Source organism: Petromyzon marinus, assembly GCF_048934315.1.
Source record: "Petromyzon marinus isolate PM22_M1 ecotype Great Lakes invasive population chromosome 85 unlocalized genomic scaffold, UKy_Petmar_22M1.pri1.0 chr85_unloc.1, whole genome shotgun sequence".
NCBI classification, from domain to species: domain Eukaryota; kingdom Metazoa; phylum Chordata; class Hyperoartia; order Petromyzontiformes; family Petromyzontidae; genus Petromyzon; species Petromyzon marinus.
This window is the reverse complement of record NW_027422646.1, coordinates 726,198-745,623: the sequence shown is the minus strand read 5'-3', so window position 1 is coordinate 745,623 and position 19,426 is coordinate 726,198.

Here is a 19,426-nt window from a genome sequence, read left to right as displayed (position 1 = left end):
ACGGCTCTCCGAACCTCCGAGCGAAGGCTGCGGTAAGCCTCCTCATTCTCTGACGTGGGATTCTGTAGCCGATGACAGTGGGCCTGTCGCTTTTTCTCAACCATCCTTAACACCTCCTCTTTCAGCTAGGGTCTCTGGGGAGGTCTGGACCGCGTACCCAAAGCAGCCATTGCAGCTGCATGAGTCAGTCCTATACCTCGCCCATTTACCCTCGACATCAGGAGGAGTCGGGGACGATGCCAATCCCAGCCGCAAGCGATGATGAAATTCTCGCTTGCAACTTTCATCAGATGACTGAGACCAGGCCACTTTAGGTTGGAATGGGGTCCTGGGTGTACACCCACCACCGGAGTGGAAGAATGGCAGGCGCATCTTACAGATGACTAGTCGATGGTCAGAGGGCAGATCAGCTCCACGGTAGGTCCTGGTGTCAAGGACATGGGCTCGCATCCGCTGGTCCGTCACTATGTAGTCAAGCAAATGTTCTTGCTTGGACCCGGCATGCATCCATGATGTTGTGTGGATGCGCCGATGCCGGAACAGCGTGTTGGTAATTACAAGCCCATGGGCTGCACAAAAATCTAGCAGCCTCCTACCGTTGTTATTGAGCTGATCTGGCCCATGCCCTCCAATCACTCCAGACCAGGTGCCAGCATCATGACCAACTCGGGCATTGAAGTCACCCAACAAGATGACTCTATCCCGAGGGGCCACTTTAGCCAGCACCTGTGACAGGAGGTCATAGAAGGCATCTGACTCATCGGCTTTGCCTGCATCCCTCCACGGATGTTCATCTTCGGTGGTGGCATAAGTAACCACGACCACCATTCCTCGCCTCCGGTTGATGGGAAGGCGAGCCCAAAGTAGCCTGGGGCTTACAGCTTCCCACACCTCACCGCCACGCTCCCACGCCCCCTTCATTCTTTTGTTCAAAAGAAGAGCCACACCCTGTTGTTTGGCAGTCTGCTGCCCCGAGTAGAGGACTGTCCACCCCTCATGGTGGCAGGAGCCAGAACCGGTCCACCGGACCTCCTGAATGCCACAGAGATCCAGGCGGTACCGGTCCAGCTCCCGACAGAGGAGTGGCAGCCTCTCCTCCGCAGTGAGCGTTCGAACATTCCACGTGGCCACCCGTAGTGGTTTTTCGTTGTTTCTGGAGGAGCCCCGAGGGTAGATATTCAATCTCCTGGCTCCGCCAATTGGGGTTTGGCCAGGAGACGTCATAGACGCCTGTCTCCCCGGGGCCTCCGGCACAAGCTTATTAAAATTTTGTATTCGTAGTTTAATGATAATTAATTGAAGGTGGAGGGGTTACCAGCCCCTAGCACCCGTCCAGAGCCCCCGTTTAGCCCCTGTGGTGGTCACAGACGCCATGAGGGGAGGAGCCAATCACAATTGGCCCTCACCCCACAGCATTGTCCACGACAGAGTCGCCAGTCCGGCACCGCGCGGAGGTAATGAAAAGCTGTCACATGGAAAGAGCTGTGATCACGGTGATGGTGATGATGGTGGTATTAACATTTTCTGATGTTACCAAGGTTATGATGTTGCTGATGAAGTTTGCCATTGTTTGAATGAAATAATTGAAGCAATGGAGATGTTTGGAGTTACATACTCAATCACACACACTCACACACTCACCACTCACAATCACTCACTCATCACACACTCATCACCCACTCACTCATTCACCCACTCACCCACTCATCACTCACTCACCCTCCCACGCACCCACTCACCCACTCGCCACTCATTCACTCACTCACCCACTCACTCACCCACCCACGCACCCACCCACCCACTCACCCACTCAATCACCCACCCACTCACCCACCCACCCACTCAATCACCCACCCACTCACTCACCCACCCACCCACTCAATCACCCACCCACTCACCCAGTCACTCACCCACTCACAAACTCACTCACCCAATCAACCACCCACTCACTCACCCACTCACCCACCCACTCACTCACCCACCCACCCACGCACCTACCCACTCACTCACTCACCCACCCACCCTCACACAAAACCAACCAGACACTTGTAAACTGAATGCAAATGCTTTATTTGTGTATTTACATCTGAACATTACCCAAAGAATCACTCACAGACTCACCCAGACTCACTCAGACTCACTTAACTCAGCCACAGACTCACTCACAGACTCACCAACAGAGTCACTCACAGACTCACCCACAGACTCACTCACAGACTCACTCACAGACTCACCCAAAGCTCCCACCTGTAGCCTTTCGCAGACTGTTGGGGCAAGTGCTGTTAGTAGCGAGTAGCAGCAGCACCTCACTCACCCAATACCCCACCCACTCACTCATCGACTCACTCACTTACCCACAAACCCACCCACTCACTCACCCACTAATAAACCACCAGCCCAGCCACTAACCCACTCACTCACCCATTCATTCACCCACCCACTCAACAACCCACTCACTCACCACTCACCCACTCACTCACCCACCCATTCACCCACTCACTCACCCACCCATTCACCCACCCTCTCACCCATTCACCCACTCACCACCCACCCACTCACTCACCCACCCATTCACCAACCCACTCACTCACCCATTCACCCACTCACTCACCCAGCATAATCGAGGCCTCATTCAGGCTCAACTTAGGATGTGTGCGGCCTAGTTCAGGCTCAGCCTAGGATACGAGAGGCCTGGATCTATTCAGGCATTTCCCAGGCCTGGTTCTAGATGAGGCCTTGCCCAGGCCTGGTTCTAGTCGAGGCCTAGCCTAGGCCTGGTTCTAGTCGAGGCCTAGCCCAGGCCTGGATCTAGTCGAGGCCTTACCCAGGTCTGGTTCTAGTCGACGCCTAGCCCAGGCCTGGATCTAGTCGAGGCCTTGCCCAGCCCTGGTTCTAGTCAAAGCATTGTCCAGGCCAGGTTCTAGTCAAAGCATTGCTCAGGCCTGGTTCTAGTCGAGGCCTTGCCCAGGTCTGGTTCTAGTCCAGGCCTGGTTCTAGTCGAGGCCTTGACCAGGCCTGGTTCTAGTCGAGGCCTTGACCAGGCCTGGTTCCAGTCGAGGCATTGCCCAGGCCTGGTTCTAGTCAAGACCTAGCCCAGGCCTGGTTCTAGTCGAGTGTTTGCCCGGGCCTGGTTGTAACCGAGGCCTAGCCCAAGGTTTGTTTAAGTCGCGGCCTAGCCCAGGATTGTTTCTATTGGAGGCCTAGCCCGGGCTTGGTTTAAGTCGAGGCCTAGCCCAGGCTTGGTTCTAATTGAGGCCTAGCCCAGGCTTGGTTTTAGTCGAGGCTTAGCCCTGGGCTTGGTTCTAGTTGAGGCCTAGCCCAGGGTTCGTTCTAGAGGAGGCCTAGCCCAGGCTTGGTTCTAATTGAGGCCTAGCCCAGACTTGGTTTTAGTCCAGGCATAGCCCAGGGCTTGGTTCTAGTTGAGGCCTAGCCCAGGGTTCGTTCTAGTTGAGGCCTAGTCTAGGCCTGGTTCTAGTCGAGGCCTTGACCAGGCCTGGTTCCAGTCGAGGCATTGCCCAGGCCTGGTTCTAGTCAAGACCTAGCCCAGGCCTGGTTCTAGTCGAGGCTTTGCCCGGGCCTGGTTGTAACCGAGGCCTTGCCCAGGCCTGGTTCTTGACGATGCCTTGCCCAGGCCTCGTTCTAGTCGAGGCCTAGCCCAGGCCTGGTTCTAGTCGAGGCCTAGTCCACTCCTGGTTCTAGTCAAAGCCTTACCCAGGCCTGGTTCTAGGCGAGGCACCGCAGCCTCAGCAGGGTCATCCTCACTTTGTGCCACGATGTTTTCCTGGCTGAGGGATTTTCCCTCCCCCAGGACCTCACAGGAATGCTCACCAAATCTGCAAACCTGTTCCTGGGGGTGGGAGATTGGATCACCGTTTTTTCCCCTAATGATGGTAATAGGTGTGGCGCTGCAGGTTACTTTTTTGATGGAGTTAAATAGAGATTTGTGATCACGGGCCACTGAGGCAGACTCCATCTCCTCAGCAACCCGCGACCACCACCCATCCTTGCAGCGCCTCACGGCTCTCCGAACCTCCGAGCGAAGGCTGCGGTAAGCCTCCTCATTCTCTGACGTGGGATTCTGTAGCCGATGACAGTGGGCCTGTCGCTTTTTCTCAACCATCCTTAACACCTCCTCTTTCAGCTAGGGTCTCTGGGGAGGTCTGGACCGCGTACCCAAAGCAGCCATTGCAGCTGCATGAGTCAGTCCTAAACCTCGCCCATTTACCCTCGACATCAGGAGGAGTCGGGGACGATGCCAATCCCAGCCGCAAGCGATGATGAAATTCTCGCTTGCAACTTTCATCAGATGACTGAGACCAGGCCACTTTAGGTTGGAATGGGGTCCTGGGTGTACACCCACCACCGGAGTGGAAGAATGGCAGGCGCATCTTACAGATGACTAGTCGATGGTCAGAGGGCAGATCAGCTCCACGGTAGGTCCTGGTGTCAAGGACATGGGCTCGCATCCGCTGGTCCGTCACTATGTAGTCAAGCAAATGTTCTTGCTTGGACCCGGCATGCATCCATGATGTTGTGTGGATGCGCCGATGCTGGAACAGCGTGTTGGTAATTACAAGCCCATGGGCTGCACAAAAATCTAGCAGCCTCCTACCGTTGTTATTGAGCTGATCTGGCCCATGCCCTCCAATCACTCCAGACCAGGTGCCAGCATCATGACCAACTCGGGCATTGAAGTCACCCAACATGATGACTCTATCCCGAGGGGCCACTTTAGCCAGCACCTGTGACAGGAGGTCATAGAAGGCATCTGACTCATCGGCTTTGCCTGCATCCCTCCACGGATGTTCATCTTCGGTGGTGGCATAAGTAACCATGACCACCATTCCTCGCCTCCAGTTGATGGGAAGGCGAGCCAAAAGTAGCCTGGGGCTTACAGCTTCCCACACCTCACCGCCACGCTCCCACTCCCCCTTCATTCTTTTGTTCAGAAGAAGAGCCACACCCTGTTGTTTGGCAGTCTGCTGCCCCGAGTAGAGGACTGTCCACCCCTCATGGTGGCAGGAACCAGAACCGGTCCACCGGACCTCCTGAATGCCACAGAGATCCAGGCGGTACCGGTCCAGCTCCCGACAGAGGAGTGGCAGCCTCTTCTCCGCAGTGAGCGTTCGAACATTCCACGTGGCCACCCGTAGTGGTTTTTCGTTGTTTCTGGAGGAGCCCCGAGGGTAGATATTCAATCTCCTGGCTCCGCCAATTGGGGTTTGGCCAGGAGACGTGATATACGCCTGTCCTCCCGGGGCCTCCGGCACAAGCTTATTAGTTATATATTTCAGTTTAACTCGTGGTTTAGTGGTAATTAATTGAAGGTGGAGGCGTTACCAGCCCCTCGCACCCGTCCAGAGCCCCCGTTTAGCCACTGTGGTGGTCACAGACGCCATGAGGGGAGGAGCCAATCACAATTGGACCTCACCCCACAGCATTGTCCACGACAGAGTTGCCAGTCCGGCACCTCGAGGAGGTAATGAAAAGCTGTCACATGGAAAGAGCTGTGATCACGGTGATGGTGATGATGGTGGTATTAATATTTTCTGATGTTACCAAGGTAATGATGTTGCTGATGAAGTTTGCCATTGTTTGAATGAAATAATTGAAGCAATGGAGATGTTTGGAGTTACATACTCAATCACACACACTCACACACTCACCACTCACAATCACTCACTCATCACACACTCATCACCCACTCACTCATTCACCCACTCACCCACTCATCACTCACTCACCCTCCCACGCACCCACTCACCTCACCCACTCACCCACCCACTCACCCACTCACCCACTCACTCACCCACCCACGCACCTACCCACTTACCCACTCACTCACCCACCCACCCACCCTCACACAAAACCAACCAGACACTTGTAAACTGAATGCAAATGCTTTATTTGTGTATTTACATCTGAACATTACCCAAAGAATCACCCACAGACTCACCCAGACTCACTCAGACTCACTTAACTCAGCCACAGACTCACTCTCAGACTCACCCACAGAGTCACTCACAGACTCACCCACAGACTCAGTCACAGACTCACCCACTGACTCACTCACAGACTCACCCAGACTCACTCACAGACTCACCCAAAGCTCCCACCTGTAGCCTTTCGCAGACTGCTGGGGCAAGTGCTGTTAGTAGCGAGTAGCAGCAGCACCTCACTCACCCAATACCCCACCCACTCACTCATCGACTCACTCACTTACCCACCCAACCACTCACCCACTAAGCCACCAGCCCAGCCACTAACCCACTCACTCACCCATTCATTCACCCACCCACTCAACAACCCACTCACCAATCCACTCACTCACCACTCACCCACTCACTCACCCACCCATTCACCGACTCTCTCACCCATTCACCCACTCACCACCCACCCACTCACTCACCCACCCACTCACCAACCCACTCACTCACCCACTCACTCACCCAGCATAATCGAGGCATCATTCAGGCTCAACTTAGGATATGTGCGGCCTAGTTCAGGCTTAGCCTAGGATACTAGAGGCCTGGATCTAGTCAGGCATTTCCCAGGCCTGGTTCTAGATGAGGCCTTGCCCAGGCCTGGTTCTAGTCGAGGCCTAGCCCAGGCCTGGATCTAGTCGAGGCCTAGCCCAGGCCTGGATCTAGTCGAGGCCTTGCCCAGGTCTGTTTCTAGTCGACGCCTAGCCCAGGCCTGGTTCTAGTCAAAGCATTGCCCAGGCCTGGTTCTAGTCATAGTATTGCCCAGGCCTGGTTCTAGTCGAGGCCTTGCCCAGGTCTGGTTCTAGTCCAGGCCTAGTCCAGGCCTGGATCTAGTCGAGGCCTAGCCCAGGCTTGGCTCTAGTCGAGGCCTTGCCCAGGCCTGGTTCTAGACGAGGCCTTGACCAGGCCTGGTTCTAGTCAAAGAATTGCCCAGGCCTGGTTCTAGTCGAGGCCTTGCCCAGGCTTGGTACTAGTCTAGGCCTAGTCCAGGCCTGTTTCTAGACGAGGCCTTGTCCAGGCCTGGTTCCAGTTGAGGCATTGCCCAGGCCTGGTTCTAGTCGAGGCCTAGCCCAGGCCTGGTTCTAGTCGAGACTTGCTCTAGCCTGTTTCTAGTCGAGGCCTAGCCCAGGACTGGTTCTAGTCGAGGCATTGCCGAGACCTGGTTGTAGTCGAGGCCTGATTCAGGCTCAACTTAGGATATGTGCAGCCTAGTTCAGGCTCAGCCTAGGATACGAGAGGCCTGGATCTAGTCAGGCCTTGCCCTGACCTGGTTCTAGGTGAGGCCTAGTCCAGGCCTGGATCTAGTCGAGGCCTTGCCCAGGCCTGGCTCTAGTCGAGGCCTTGTCCAGGCCTGGTTCTAGTCGAGGCCTTGACCAGGCCTGGTTCTAGTCAAAGAATTGCCCAGGCCTGGTTCTAGTCGAGGCCTTGCCCAGGCTTGGCACTAGTCGAGGACTAGTCCAGGCCTGGTTCTAGACGAGGCCTTGACCAGGCCTTGTTCCAGTTGAGGCATTGCCCAGGCCTGGTTCTAGTCGAGGCCTAGCCCAGGCCTGGTTCTAGTCGAGACCTTGCTCTAGCCTGTTTCTAGTCGAGGCCTAGCCCAGGACTGGTTCAAGTCGAGGCCTTGCCCGGGCCTGGTTCTCGACAAGGTCTTGCCCAGGCCTACTTATAGTCGAGGCCTAGCCCAGGCCTGGTTCTATTCGATGCCTTTCCCAGGCCTGGTTGTAACTGAGGCCTTGCCCAGGCCTGGTTCTTGAAGAGGCCTTGTGCAGGCCTGGTTCTAGTGGAGGCCTAGCCCAGGCCTAGTTCTATTCGAGGCCTAACCCAGGCTGGTTGTAGTGGAGGCCTAGCCCAGGGTTCATTCTAGTCGAGGCCTAGCCCAGGCTTGGTTCTATTGGAGACCTAGCCCAGCGTTCATTCTAGTCGAGGCCTAGCCCAGGCTTGGTTCTAATGGAGGCCTAGCCCAGGCTTGGAACTATAAGGAGGCCTAGCCTAGGGCTTGGTTCTAGTTGAGGCCTAGCCCAGGGTTCGTTCTAGAGGAGGCCTAGCCCAGGCTTGGTCGTAGTGGAGGCATAGCCCAGGCCTGGTTCTAGATGAGGCCTTGCCCAGGCCTGGTTCTAGTCGAGGCCTAGCCCAGGCCTGGATCTAGTCGAGGCCTAGCCCAGGCCTGGATCTAGTCGAGGCCTTGCCCAGGTCTGTTTTTAGTCGACGCCTAGCCCAGGCCTGGTTCTAGTCAAAGCATTGCCCAGGCCTGGTTCTAGTCATAGCATTGCCCAGGCCTGGTTCTAGTCGAGGCCTTGCCCAGGTCTGGTTCTAGTCCAGGCCTAGTCCAGGCCTGGTTCTAGTCGAGGCCTTGACCAGGCCTGGTTCTAGTTGAGGCATTGCCGAGGCCTGGTTCTAGTCGAAGCCTGATTCAGGCTCAACTTAGGATATGTGCAGCCTAGTTCAGGCTCAGCCTAGGATACGAGAGGCCTGGATCTAGTCAGGCCTTGCCCTGACCTGGTTCTAGGTGAGGCCTAGCCCAGGCCTGGATCTAGTCGAGGCCTTGCCCAGGCCTGGTTCTAGTCGAGGCCTTGCCCAGGCCTGGTTCTAGTCGAGGCCTTGACCAGGCCTGGTTCTAGTCAAAGAATTGCCCAGGCCTGGTTCTAGTCGAGGCCTTGCCCAGGCTTGGTACTAGTCTAGGCCTAGTCCAGGCCTGTTTCTAGACGAGGCCTTGACCAGGCCTGGTTCCAGTTGAGGCATTGCCCAGGCCTGGTTCTAGTCGAGGCCTAGCCCAGGCCTGGTTCTAGTCGAGACATGCTCTAGCCTGTTTCTAGTCGAGGCCGAGCCCAGGACTGGTTCTAGTCGAGGCATTGCCGAGACCTGGTTGTAGTCGAGGCCTGATTCAGGCTCAACTTAGGATATGTGCAGCCTAGTTCAGGCTCAGCCTAGGATACGAGAGGCCTGGATCTAGTCAGGCCTTGCCCTGACCTGGTTCTAGGTGAGGCCTAGTCCAGGCCTGGATCTAGTCGAGGCCTTGCCCAGGCCTGGCTCTAGTCGAGGCCTTGTGCAGGCCTGGTTCTAGTCGAGGCCTTGACCAGGCCTGGTTCTAGTCAAATAATTGCCCAGGCCTGGTTCTAGTCGAGGCCTTGCCCAGGCTTGGCACTAGTCGAGGACTAGTCCAGGCCTGGTTCTAGACGAGGCCTTGACCAGGCCTGGTTCCAGTTGAGGCATTGCCCAGGCCTGGTTCTAGTCGAGGCCTAGCCCAGGCCTGGTTCTAGTCGAGACCTTGCTCTAGCCTGTTTCTAGTCGAGGCCTAGCCCAGGACTGGTTCAAGTCGAGGCCTTGCCCGGGCCTGGTTCTCGACAAGGTCTTGCCCAGGCCTACTTATAGTCGAGGCCTAGCCCAGGCCTGGTTCTATTCGATGGCTTTCCCAGGCCTGGTTGTAACTGAGGCCTTGCCCAGGCCTGGTTCTTGAAGAGGCCTTGTGCATGCCTGGTTCTAGTGGAGGCCTAGCCCAGGCCTAGTTCTATTCGAGGCCTAACCCAGGCTGGTTGTAGTGGAGGCCTAGCCCAGGGTTCATTCTAGTCGAGGCCTAGCCCAGGCTTGGTTCTATTGGAGACCTAGCCCAGCGTTCATTCTAGTCGAGGCCTAGCCCAGGCTTGGTTCTAATGGAGGCCTAGCCCAGGCTTGGATCTATAAGGAGGCCTAGCCTAGGGCTTGGTTCTAGTTGAGGCCTAGCCCAGGCTTGGTCGTAGTGGAGGCATAGCCCAGGCCTGGTTCTAGTCGAGGCCTAGCCAGGCCTGGATCTAGTCGAGGCCTAGTCCAGGCCTGGTTCTAGTCGAGGCCTAGTCCAGGCCTGGTTCTAGTCGAGGCCTTGACCAGGCCTGGTTCTGCTGCCCCGAGTAGAGGACTGTCCACCCCTCATGGTGGCAGGAACCAGAACCGGTCCACCGGACCTCCTGAATGCCACAGAGATCCAGGCGGCACCGGTCCAGCTCCCAACAGAGGAGTGGCAGGCTCTCCTCCGCAGTGAGCGTTCGAACATTCCACGTGGCCACCCGTAGTGGTTTTTCGTTGTTTCTGGAGGAGCCCCGAGGGTAGAGATTCAATCTCCTGGCTCTGCCAATTGGGGTTTGGCCAGGAGACGTCATAGACGCCTGTCCCCCCGGGGCCTCCGGCACAAGCTTATTAGTTATATACTTAATTCGCGGTTTAGTGGTAATTTATTGAAGGTGGAGGGGTTACCAGCCCCTCGCACCCATCCAGAGCCCCCGTTTAGCCCCTGTGGTGGTCACAGACGCCATGAGGGGAGGAGCCAATCAAAATTGGACCTCACCCCACAGCACTGTCCACGACAGAGTTGCCCGTCCGGCACCGCGAGGAGGTAATGAAAAGCTGTCACATGGAAAGAGCTGTGATCACGGTGATGGTGATGATGGTGGTATTAATATTTTCTGATGTTACCAAGGTTATGATGTTGCTGATGAAGTTTGCCATTGTTTGAATTAAATAATTGAAGCAATGGAGATGTTTGGAGTTACTCACATACTCAATCACACACACTCACACACTCACCACTCACAATCACTCATCACACACGCACCCTCCCACGCACCCACTCACCTCACCCACTCGCCACTCATTCACTCACTCATCCACCCACTCACTAACTCACCAACTCACTCACCCACCCACGCACCCACCCACGCACTCACCAAATCACTCACTCACCCACTCACTCACCTCACTCACCCACTCACTCACCCACCCACTCACCCGCTCACCCAGTCACTCACCCACTCACAAACTCACTCACCCACTCAACCACCCACTCACTCACTCACTCACCCACTCACTCACCCACCCACTCACCCACTCACTCACCCACCCACCCACGCACCTACCCACTCACTCACCCACCCACCCACCAACGCACCTACCCACTCACTCACTCACCCACCCACCCACGCACCTACCCACTCACTCACTCACCCACCCTCACACAAAACCAACCAGACACTTGTAAACTGAATGCAAATGCTTTATTTGTGTATTTACATCTGAACATTACCCAAAGAATCACTCACAGACTCACCCAGACTCACTCAGACTCACTTAACTCAGCCACAGACTCACTCACAGACTCACCCACAGACTCACTCACAGACTCACCCACTGACTCACTCACAGACTCACCCAGACTCACTCACAGACTCACCCAAAGTTCCCACCTGTAGCCTTTCGCAGACTGTTGGGGCAAGTGCTGTTAGTAGCGAGTAGCAGCAGCACCTCACTCACCCAATACCCCACCCACTCACTCATCGACTCACTCACTTACCCACAAACCCACCCACTCACTCACCCACTAAGCCACCAGCCCAGCCACTAACCCACTCACTCACCCATTCATTCACCCACCCACTCAACAACCCACTCACCAATCCACTCACTCACTCACCCACTCACTCACCACCCACCCACTCACTCACCACTCACCCACTCACTCACCCAACCATTCACCCACTCTCTCACCCATTCACCCACTCACCACCCACCCACTCACTCACCTAACCCACTCACCAAGCCACTCACTCACCCATTCACCCACTCACTCACCCAGCATAATCGAGGCCTCATTCAGGCTCAACTTAGGATATGTGCGGCCTAGTTCAGGCTCTGCCTAGGATACGAGAGGCCTGGATCTAGTCTGGCATTTCCCAGGCCTGGTTCTAGATGAGGCCTTGCCCAGGCCTGGTTCTAGTCGAGGCCTTACCCAGGTCTGGGTCTAGTCGAGACCTAGTCCACTCCTGGTTCTAGTCGAGGCCTTACCCAGGCCTGGATCTAGGCGAGGCCTTGCCCAGGCCTGGATCCAGGCGAGGCCTAGCCCAGGCCTGGTTCTAGTCGAGGCTTTGCCCAGGCCTAGATCTTTTCGAGGCCTAACCCAGGCTGGTTGTAGTGGAGGCCTAGCCCAGCGTCCATTCTAGTCGAGGCCTAGCCCAGGCTTGGTTCTAATGGAGGCCTAGCCCAGGCTTGGTTCTAATGGAGGCCTTTCCCTGGGCTTGGTTCTAGTTGAGGCCTAGCCCAGGGTTCGTTCTAGAGGAGGCCTAGCCCAGGCTTGGTTCTAGTGGAGGCCTAGCCCAGGGTTCTTTCTAGTCGAGGCCTAGCCCAGGCTTGGTCATAGTGGAGGCATAGCCCAGCCTGGTTCTAGTCGAGCGCTAGCCCAGGCCTGGATCTTGTCGAGGCCTAGTCCAGGCCTGGTTCTAGTCGAGGTCTAGTCCAGGCCTGGTTCTAATAGAGGCCTTGACCAGGCCTGGTTCTAGTCGAGGCATTGCTCAGGCCTGGTTCTCGTCGAGGCCTGATTGAGGCTCAACTTAGGATATGTGCGGCCTAGTTCAGGCTCAACCTAGGATACGAGAGGCCTGGATCTAGTCAGACCTTGCTCTGGCCTGGTTCTAGGTGAGGCCTAGTCCAGGCCTGGATCTAGTCTCGGCTTTGCTCAGGCATGGTTCTAGTCGAGGCCTAGTCCAGGCCTGGTTCTAGTCGAGGCCTTGACCAGGCCTGGTTCTAGTCAAAGCATTGCCCAGGCCTGGTTCTAGGCGAGGCCTAGCCCAGGCTTGGTTTTAGTCGAGGCCTAGCCCAGGCTTGGTTCTATTGGAGGCCTAGCCCAGGCTTGGCTCTAGTCGAGGCCTAGCCCAGGCTGTTGAGCCTTCCTCCGCCTGCGCCGCCTTCGTCGTAGCGGGCAGCCTCCTGTGCCACTCACTCACCTCACCCACCCATTCACCACTCACATCACCCATCCACTCACCACTCACTCACCCACCCATTCACCACTCACCTCACCCATCCACTCACCTCACCCACTCACCTCACCCATCCACTCACCACTCACTCACCCACCCATTCACCACTCACCTCACCCACTCACCACTCACCTCACCCATCCACTCACTCATCCATTCACCACTCACCCATCCACTCACGACTCACCCACCCATCCACTCACTCACCCATCCCCTCACCCACCCATTCACCACTCACCTCACCCACCCATTCACCACTCACTCACCCATCCACTCACTCACTGTCACTCACCCATCCACTCACCCATCCACTCACCACTCACTCACCCATCCACTCACCACTCACTCACCCACCCATTCACCACTCACCTCACACACCCACCCACTCACCCATTCACCACTCACCTCACCCACTCACCACTCACCTCACCCATCCACTCACTCATCCATTCACCACTCACCCATCCACTCACGACTCACCCACCCATCCACTCACTCACCCATCCCCTCACCCACCCATTCACCACTCACCTCACCCACCCATTCACCACTCACTCACCCATCCACTCACTCACTCTCACTCACCCATCCACTCACCCATCCACTCACCACTCACTCACCCATCTACTCACCACTCACTCACCTCACCCACCCACTCACGACTCACCCACCCATCCACTCACCACTCACCCATCCACTCACCTCACCCACTCACCCATCCACTCACTCACCTCACCCACCCATTCACGACCCATCCACTCACCCACTCACCCATCCACTCACCACTCACTCACCCATCCACTCACCCCACCACTCACGACTCACCCACCTATCCACTCACCCACCCATCCACTCACCACTCACCCATCCACTCACCTCACCCACCCATTCACGACCCATCCACTCACCCCACCCACTCACCACTCAACCATCCACTCACCACTCACCCATCTACTCACCACTCACCACTCACCCATCCACTCACCACTCACCCACCCACTCACGACCCATCCACTCACCACTCACTCATCCACTCACCACTCACCCACCCATCCACTCACCACTCACCTCACCCACCCACTCACCACTCACCTCACCCACCCACTCACGACTCACCCATCCACTCACCACTCACCCACCCATCCACTCACCACCCACTCACGACTCACCCACTCACTCACCACTCAATCACCCATCCACTCACCACTCACCACCCACTCACGACTCACCCACTCACCCACCCACCCAGAGAAAGCTGGGAGTCTGTGTGGTAGTGAATTTTATTCAGATTTAATAATGGCCAGTTCACAGTCTGTGTGTGTACCTGTGTGTCTGTGTGTGTGTCTGTGTGTGTGTGTGTCTTCTGTCTGTGTGTGTCTGTGAGTCTGTCTGTGTGTCTGTCTGTGTGTAACTGTGTGTGTGACTGTCTGTGTCTGTCTGTGTGTGTGACTGTCTGTGTGTACGTCTGTGTGTGTACGTCTGTGTTTGTGTCTGTCTTCTGTCTGTGTGTCTGTGAGTCTGTCTGTGTGTGTGTCTGTGTGTCTGTGTGTGTGTGCGTGTGTGACTGTGTGTGAATGTGTGTGTGTACGTCTGTGTGTGTGTGTACGTCTGTGTGTGTGACTGTGTGTGTGACTGTGTGTGTGTGTCTGTGTGTGTGTGTACGTCTGTGTGTGTGACTGTGTGTGTGACTGTGTGTGTGTGTCTGTGTGTGTGTCTGTGTGTGAGTGTCTGTGTGTGTGTCTGTGTGTATGTGTGTCTGTGTGTGTCTGTGTGTGTGTCTGTGTGTCTGTGTGTGTCTGTGTACGTCTGTGTGTCTGTGTGTGTCTGTGTATGTGTCTGTGTGTGTGTGTGACTGTGTGTGTGTCTGTGTGTGTGTACGTCTGTATGTGTCTGTGTCTGTGTGTGTGTGTCTGTGTGTGTGTCTGTGTGTATGTGTGTCTGTGTGTGTGTCTGTGTGTGTGTCTGTGTGTGTGTCTGTGTGTATGTGTGTCTGTGTGTGTCTGTATGTGTCTGTGTGTGTGACTGTGTGTGTGACTGTGTGTGTGTCTGTGTGTGTGTGTCTGTATGTGTCACCCACTCATCCACCCACTCATCCACCCACCAACTCACTCACCCACCCACGCACCCACCCACACACTCACCCACTCACTCACTCACCCACTCACTCACTCACCCACCCACTCAATCACCCACCCACTCACCCAGTCACTCACCCACTCACAAACTCACTCACCCACTCAACCACCCACTCACTCACTCACCCACCCACTCACCCACTCACTCACCCACCCACCCACGCACCTACCCACTCACCCACTCACTCACCCACCCACCCTCACACAAAACCAACCAGACACTTGTAAACTGAATGCAAATGCTTTATTTGTGTATTTACATCTGAACATTACCCAAAGAATCACTCACAGACTCACCCAGACTCACTCAGACTCACTTAACTCAGCCACAGACTCACTCACAGACTCACCCACAGGGTCACTCACAGACTCACCCACAGACTCACTCACAGACTCACCCAGACTCACTCACAGACTCACCCAAAGCTCCCACCTGTAGCCTTTCGCAGACTGTTGGGGCAAGTGCTGTTAGTAGCGAGTAGCAGCAGCACCTCACTCACCCAATACCCCACCCACTCACTCATCGACTCACTCACTCACTTACCCACAAACCCACCCACTCACTCACCCACTAAGCCACCAGCCCAGCCACTCACCCATTCATTCACCCACCCACTCAACAACCCACTCACCAATCCACTCACTCACCACTCACCCACTCACTCACCCACCCATTCACCCACTCTCTCACCCATTCACCCACTCACCACCCACCCACTCACTCACCTAACCCACTCACCAAGCCACTCACTCACCCATTCACCCACTCACTCACCCAGCATAATCGAGGCCTCATTCAGGCTCAACTTAGGATATGTGCGGCCTAGTTCAGGCTCAGCCTAGGATACGAGAGGCCTGGATCTAGTCAGGCATTTCCCAGGCCTGGTTCTAAATGAGGACTTGCCCAGGCCTGGTTCTAGTCGAGGCCTAGAGTTACATACTCAATCACACACACTCACACACTCACCACTCACAATCACTCATCACCCACTCACTCATTCACCCACTCATCACTCACTCACCCTCCCACGCACCCACTCACCTCACCCACTCGCCACTCATTCACTCACTCACCAACTCACCCACCCACGCACCCACACACTCACCCACTCACCCACCCACTCACTCACCCACCCACTCACTCACCCACCCACCCACCCACTCAATCACCCACCCACTCACCCAGTCACTCACCCACTCACAAACTCACTCACCCACTCAACCACCCACTCACTCACTCACCCACCCACCCACCCACGCACCTACCCACTCACTCACTCACCCACCCACCCTCACACAAAACCAACCAGACACTTGTAAACTGAATGCAAATGCTTTATTTGTGTATTTACATCTGAACATTACCCAAAGAATCACCCACAGACTCACCCAGACTCACTCAGACTCACTTAACTCAGCCACAGACTCACTCACAGACTCACCCACAGAGTCACTCACAGACTCACCCACAGACTCACTCACAGACTCACCCAAAGCTCCCACCTGTAGCCTTTCGCAGACTGTTGGGGCAAGTGCTGTTAGTAGCGAGTAGCAGCAGCACCTCACTCACCCAATACCCCACCCACTCACTCATCGACTCACTCACTCACTTACCCACAAACCCACCCACTCACTCACCCACTAAGCCACCAGCCCAGCCACTTACCCACTCACTCACCCATTCATTCACCCACCCACTCAACAACCCATTCTTTCTAGTCGAGGCCTAGCCCAGGCTTGGTCGTAGTGGAGGCATAGCCCAGGCCTGGTTCTAGTCGAGCGCTAGCCCAGGCCTGGATCTAGTCGAGGCCTAGTCCAGGCCTGGTTCTAGTCGAGGCATTGCTCAGGCCTGGTTCTCGTCGAGGCCTGATTGAGGCTCAACTTAGGATATGTGCGGCCTAGTTCAGGCTCAACCTAGGATACGAGAGGCCTGGATCTAGTCAGGCCTTGCTCTGGCCTGGTTCTAGGTGAGGCCTAGTCCAGGCCTGGATCTAGTCTCGGCTTTGCTCAGGCATGGTTCTAGTCGAGGCCTAGTCCAGGCCTGGTTCTAGTCGAGGCCTTGACCAGGCCTGGTTCTAGTCAAAGCATTGCCCAGGCCTGGTTCTAGTCGAGGCCTAGCCCAGGACTGGTTCTAGTCGAGGCTTTGCCCAGGCCTATATCTATTCGAGGCCTAACCAAGGCTAGGTTCTATTGGAGGCCTAGCCCAGGCTTGGTTTTAGTCGAGGCCTAGCCCAGGCTTGGTTCTATTGGAGGCCTAGCCCAGGCTTGGCTCTAGTCGAGGCCTAGCCCAGGCTTGGTTCTATTGGAGGCCTAGCCCAGGCTTGGCTCTAGTCGAGGCCTAGCCCAGGCTGTTGAGCCTTCCTCCGCCTGCGCCGCCTTCGTCGTAGCGGGCAGCCTACTGTGCCACTCACTCACCTCACCCACCCATTCACCACTCACCTCACCCATCCACTCACCTCACCCACTCACCTCACCCATCCACTCACCACTCACTCACCCACCCATTCACCACTCACCTCACCCACTCACCACTCACCTCACCCATCCACTCACTCATCCATTCACCACTCACCCATCCACTCACGACTCACCCACCCATCCACTCACTCACCCATCCCCTCACCCACCCATTCACCACTCACCTCACCCACCCATTCACCACTCATTCACCCATCCACTCACTCACTCTCACTCACCCATCCACTCACCCATCCACTCACCACTCACTCACCCATCCACTCACCACTCACTCACCCACCCATTCACCACTCACCTCACCCACCCACCCACTCACCCATTCACCACTCACCTCACCCACTCACCACTCACCTCACCCATCCACTCACTCATCCATTCACCACTCACCTCACCCACTCACCACTCACCTCACCCATCCACTCACTCATCCATTCACCACTCACCTCACCCACTCACCACTCACCTCACCCATCCACTCACTCACCCATTCACCACTCACCTCACCCACTCACCACTCACCTCACCCATCCACTCACTCATCCATTCACAACTCACCCATCCACTCACGACTCACCCACCCATCCACTCACTCACCCATCCCCTCACCCACCCATTCACCACTCACCTCACCCACCCATTCACCACTCACTCACCCATCCACTCACTCACTCTCACTCACCCATCCACTCACCCATCCACTCACCACTCACTCACCCATCTACTCACCACTCACTCACCTCACCCACTCACCCATCCACTCACTCACCTCACCCACCCATTCACGACCCATCCACTCACCCACTCACCCATCCACTCACCACTCACTCACCCATCCACTCACCCCACCACTCACGACTCACCCACCTATCCACTCACCCACCCATCCACTCACCACTCACCCATCCACTCACCTCACCCACCCATTCACGACCCATCCACTCACCCCACCCACTCACCACTCACCCATCCATTCACCACTCACCCATCTACTCACCACTCACCCATCCACTCACCATTCACCCACCCACTCACGACCCATCCACTCACTCATCCACTCACCACTCACCCAGCCATCCACTCACCACTCACCTCACCCACCCACTCACCACTCACCTCACCCACCCACTCACGACTCACCCATCCACTCACCACTCACCCACCCATCCACTCACCACCCACTCACGACTCACCCACTCACTCACCACTCAATCACCCATCCACTCACCACTCACCACCCACTCACGACTCACCCACTCACCCACCCACCCAGAGAAAGCTGGGAGTCTGTGTGGTAGTGAATTTTATTCAGATTTAATAATGGCCAGTTCACAGTCTGTGTGTGTACCTGTGTGTCTGTGTGTGTGTCTGTGTGTGTGTCTGTCTTCTGTCTGTGTGTCTGTGAGTCTGTCTGTGTGTCTGTGTGTAACTGTGTGTGTGTGCGTGTGTCTGTCTGTGTGTGACTGTACGTCTGTGTGTGTGACTGTGTGTGTCTGTCTGTGTGTGTGACTGTCTGTGTGTACGTCTGTGTGTGTATGTCTGTGTCTGTCTTCTGTCTGTGTGTCTGTGAGTCTGTCTGTGTGTGTGTCTGTGTGTCTGTGTGTGTGTGCGTGTGTGACTGTGTGTGAATGTGTGTGTGTACGTCTGTGTGTGTGTACGTCTGTGTGTGTGACTGTGTGTGTGACTGTGTGTGTGTGTCTGTGTGTGTGTGCGTGTGTGACTGTGTGTGAATGTGTGTGTGTACGTCTGTGTGTGTGTACGTCTGTGTGTGTGACTGTGTGTGTGACTGTGTGTGTGTGTCTGTGTGTGTGTCTGTTTGTGAGTGTCTGTGTGTGTGTCTGTGTGTATGTGTGTCTGTGTGTGTCTGTGTGTGTGTCTGTGTGTCTGTGTGTGTCTGTGTGTGTGTACGTCTGTGTGTCTGTGTGTCTGTGTATGTGTCTGTGTGTCTGTGTGTGTGTGTGACTGTGTGTGTCTGTGTCTGTGTGTGTGTACGTCTGTATGTGTCTGTGTATGTGTCTGTGTCTGTGTGTATGTGTGTCTGTGTGTGTGTCTG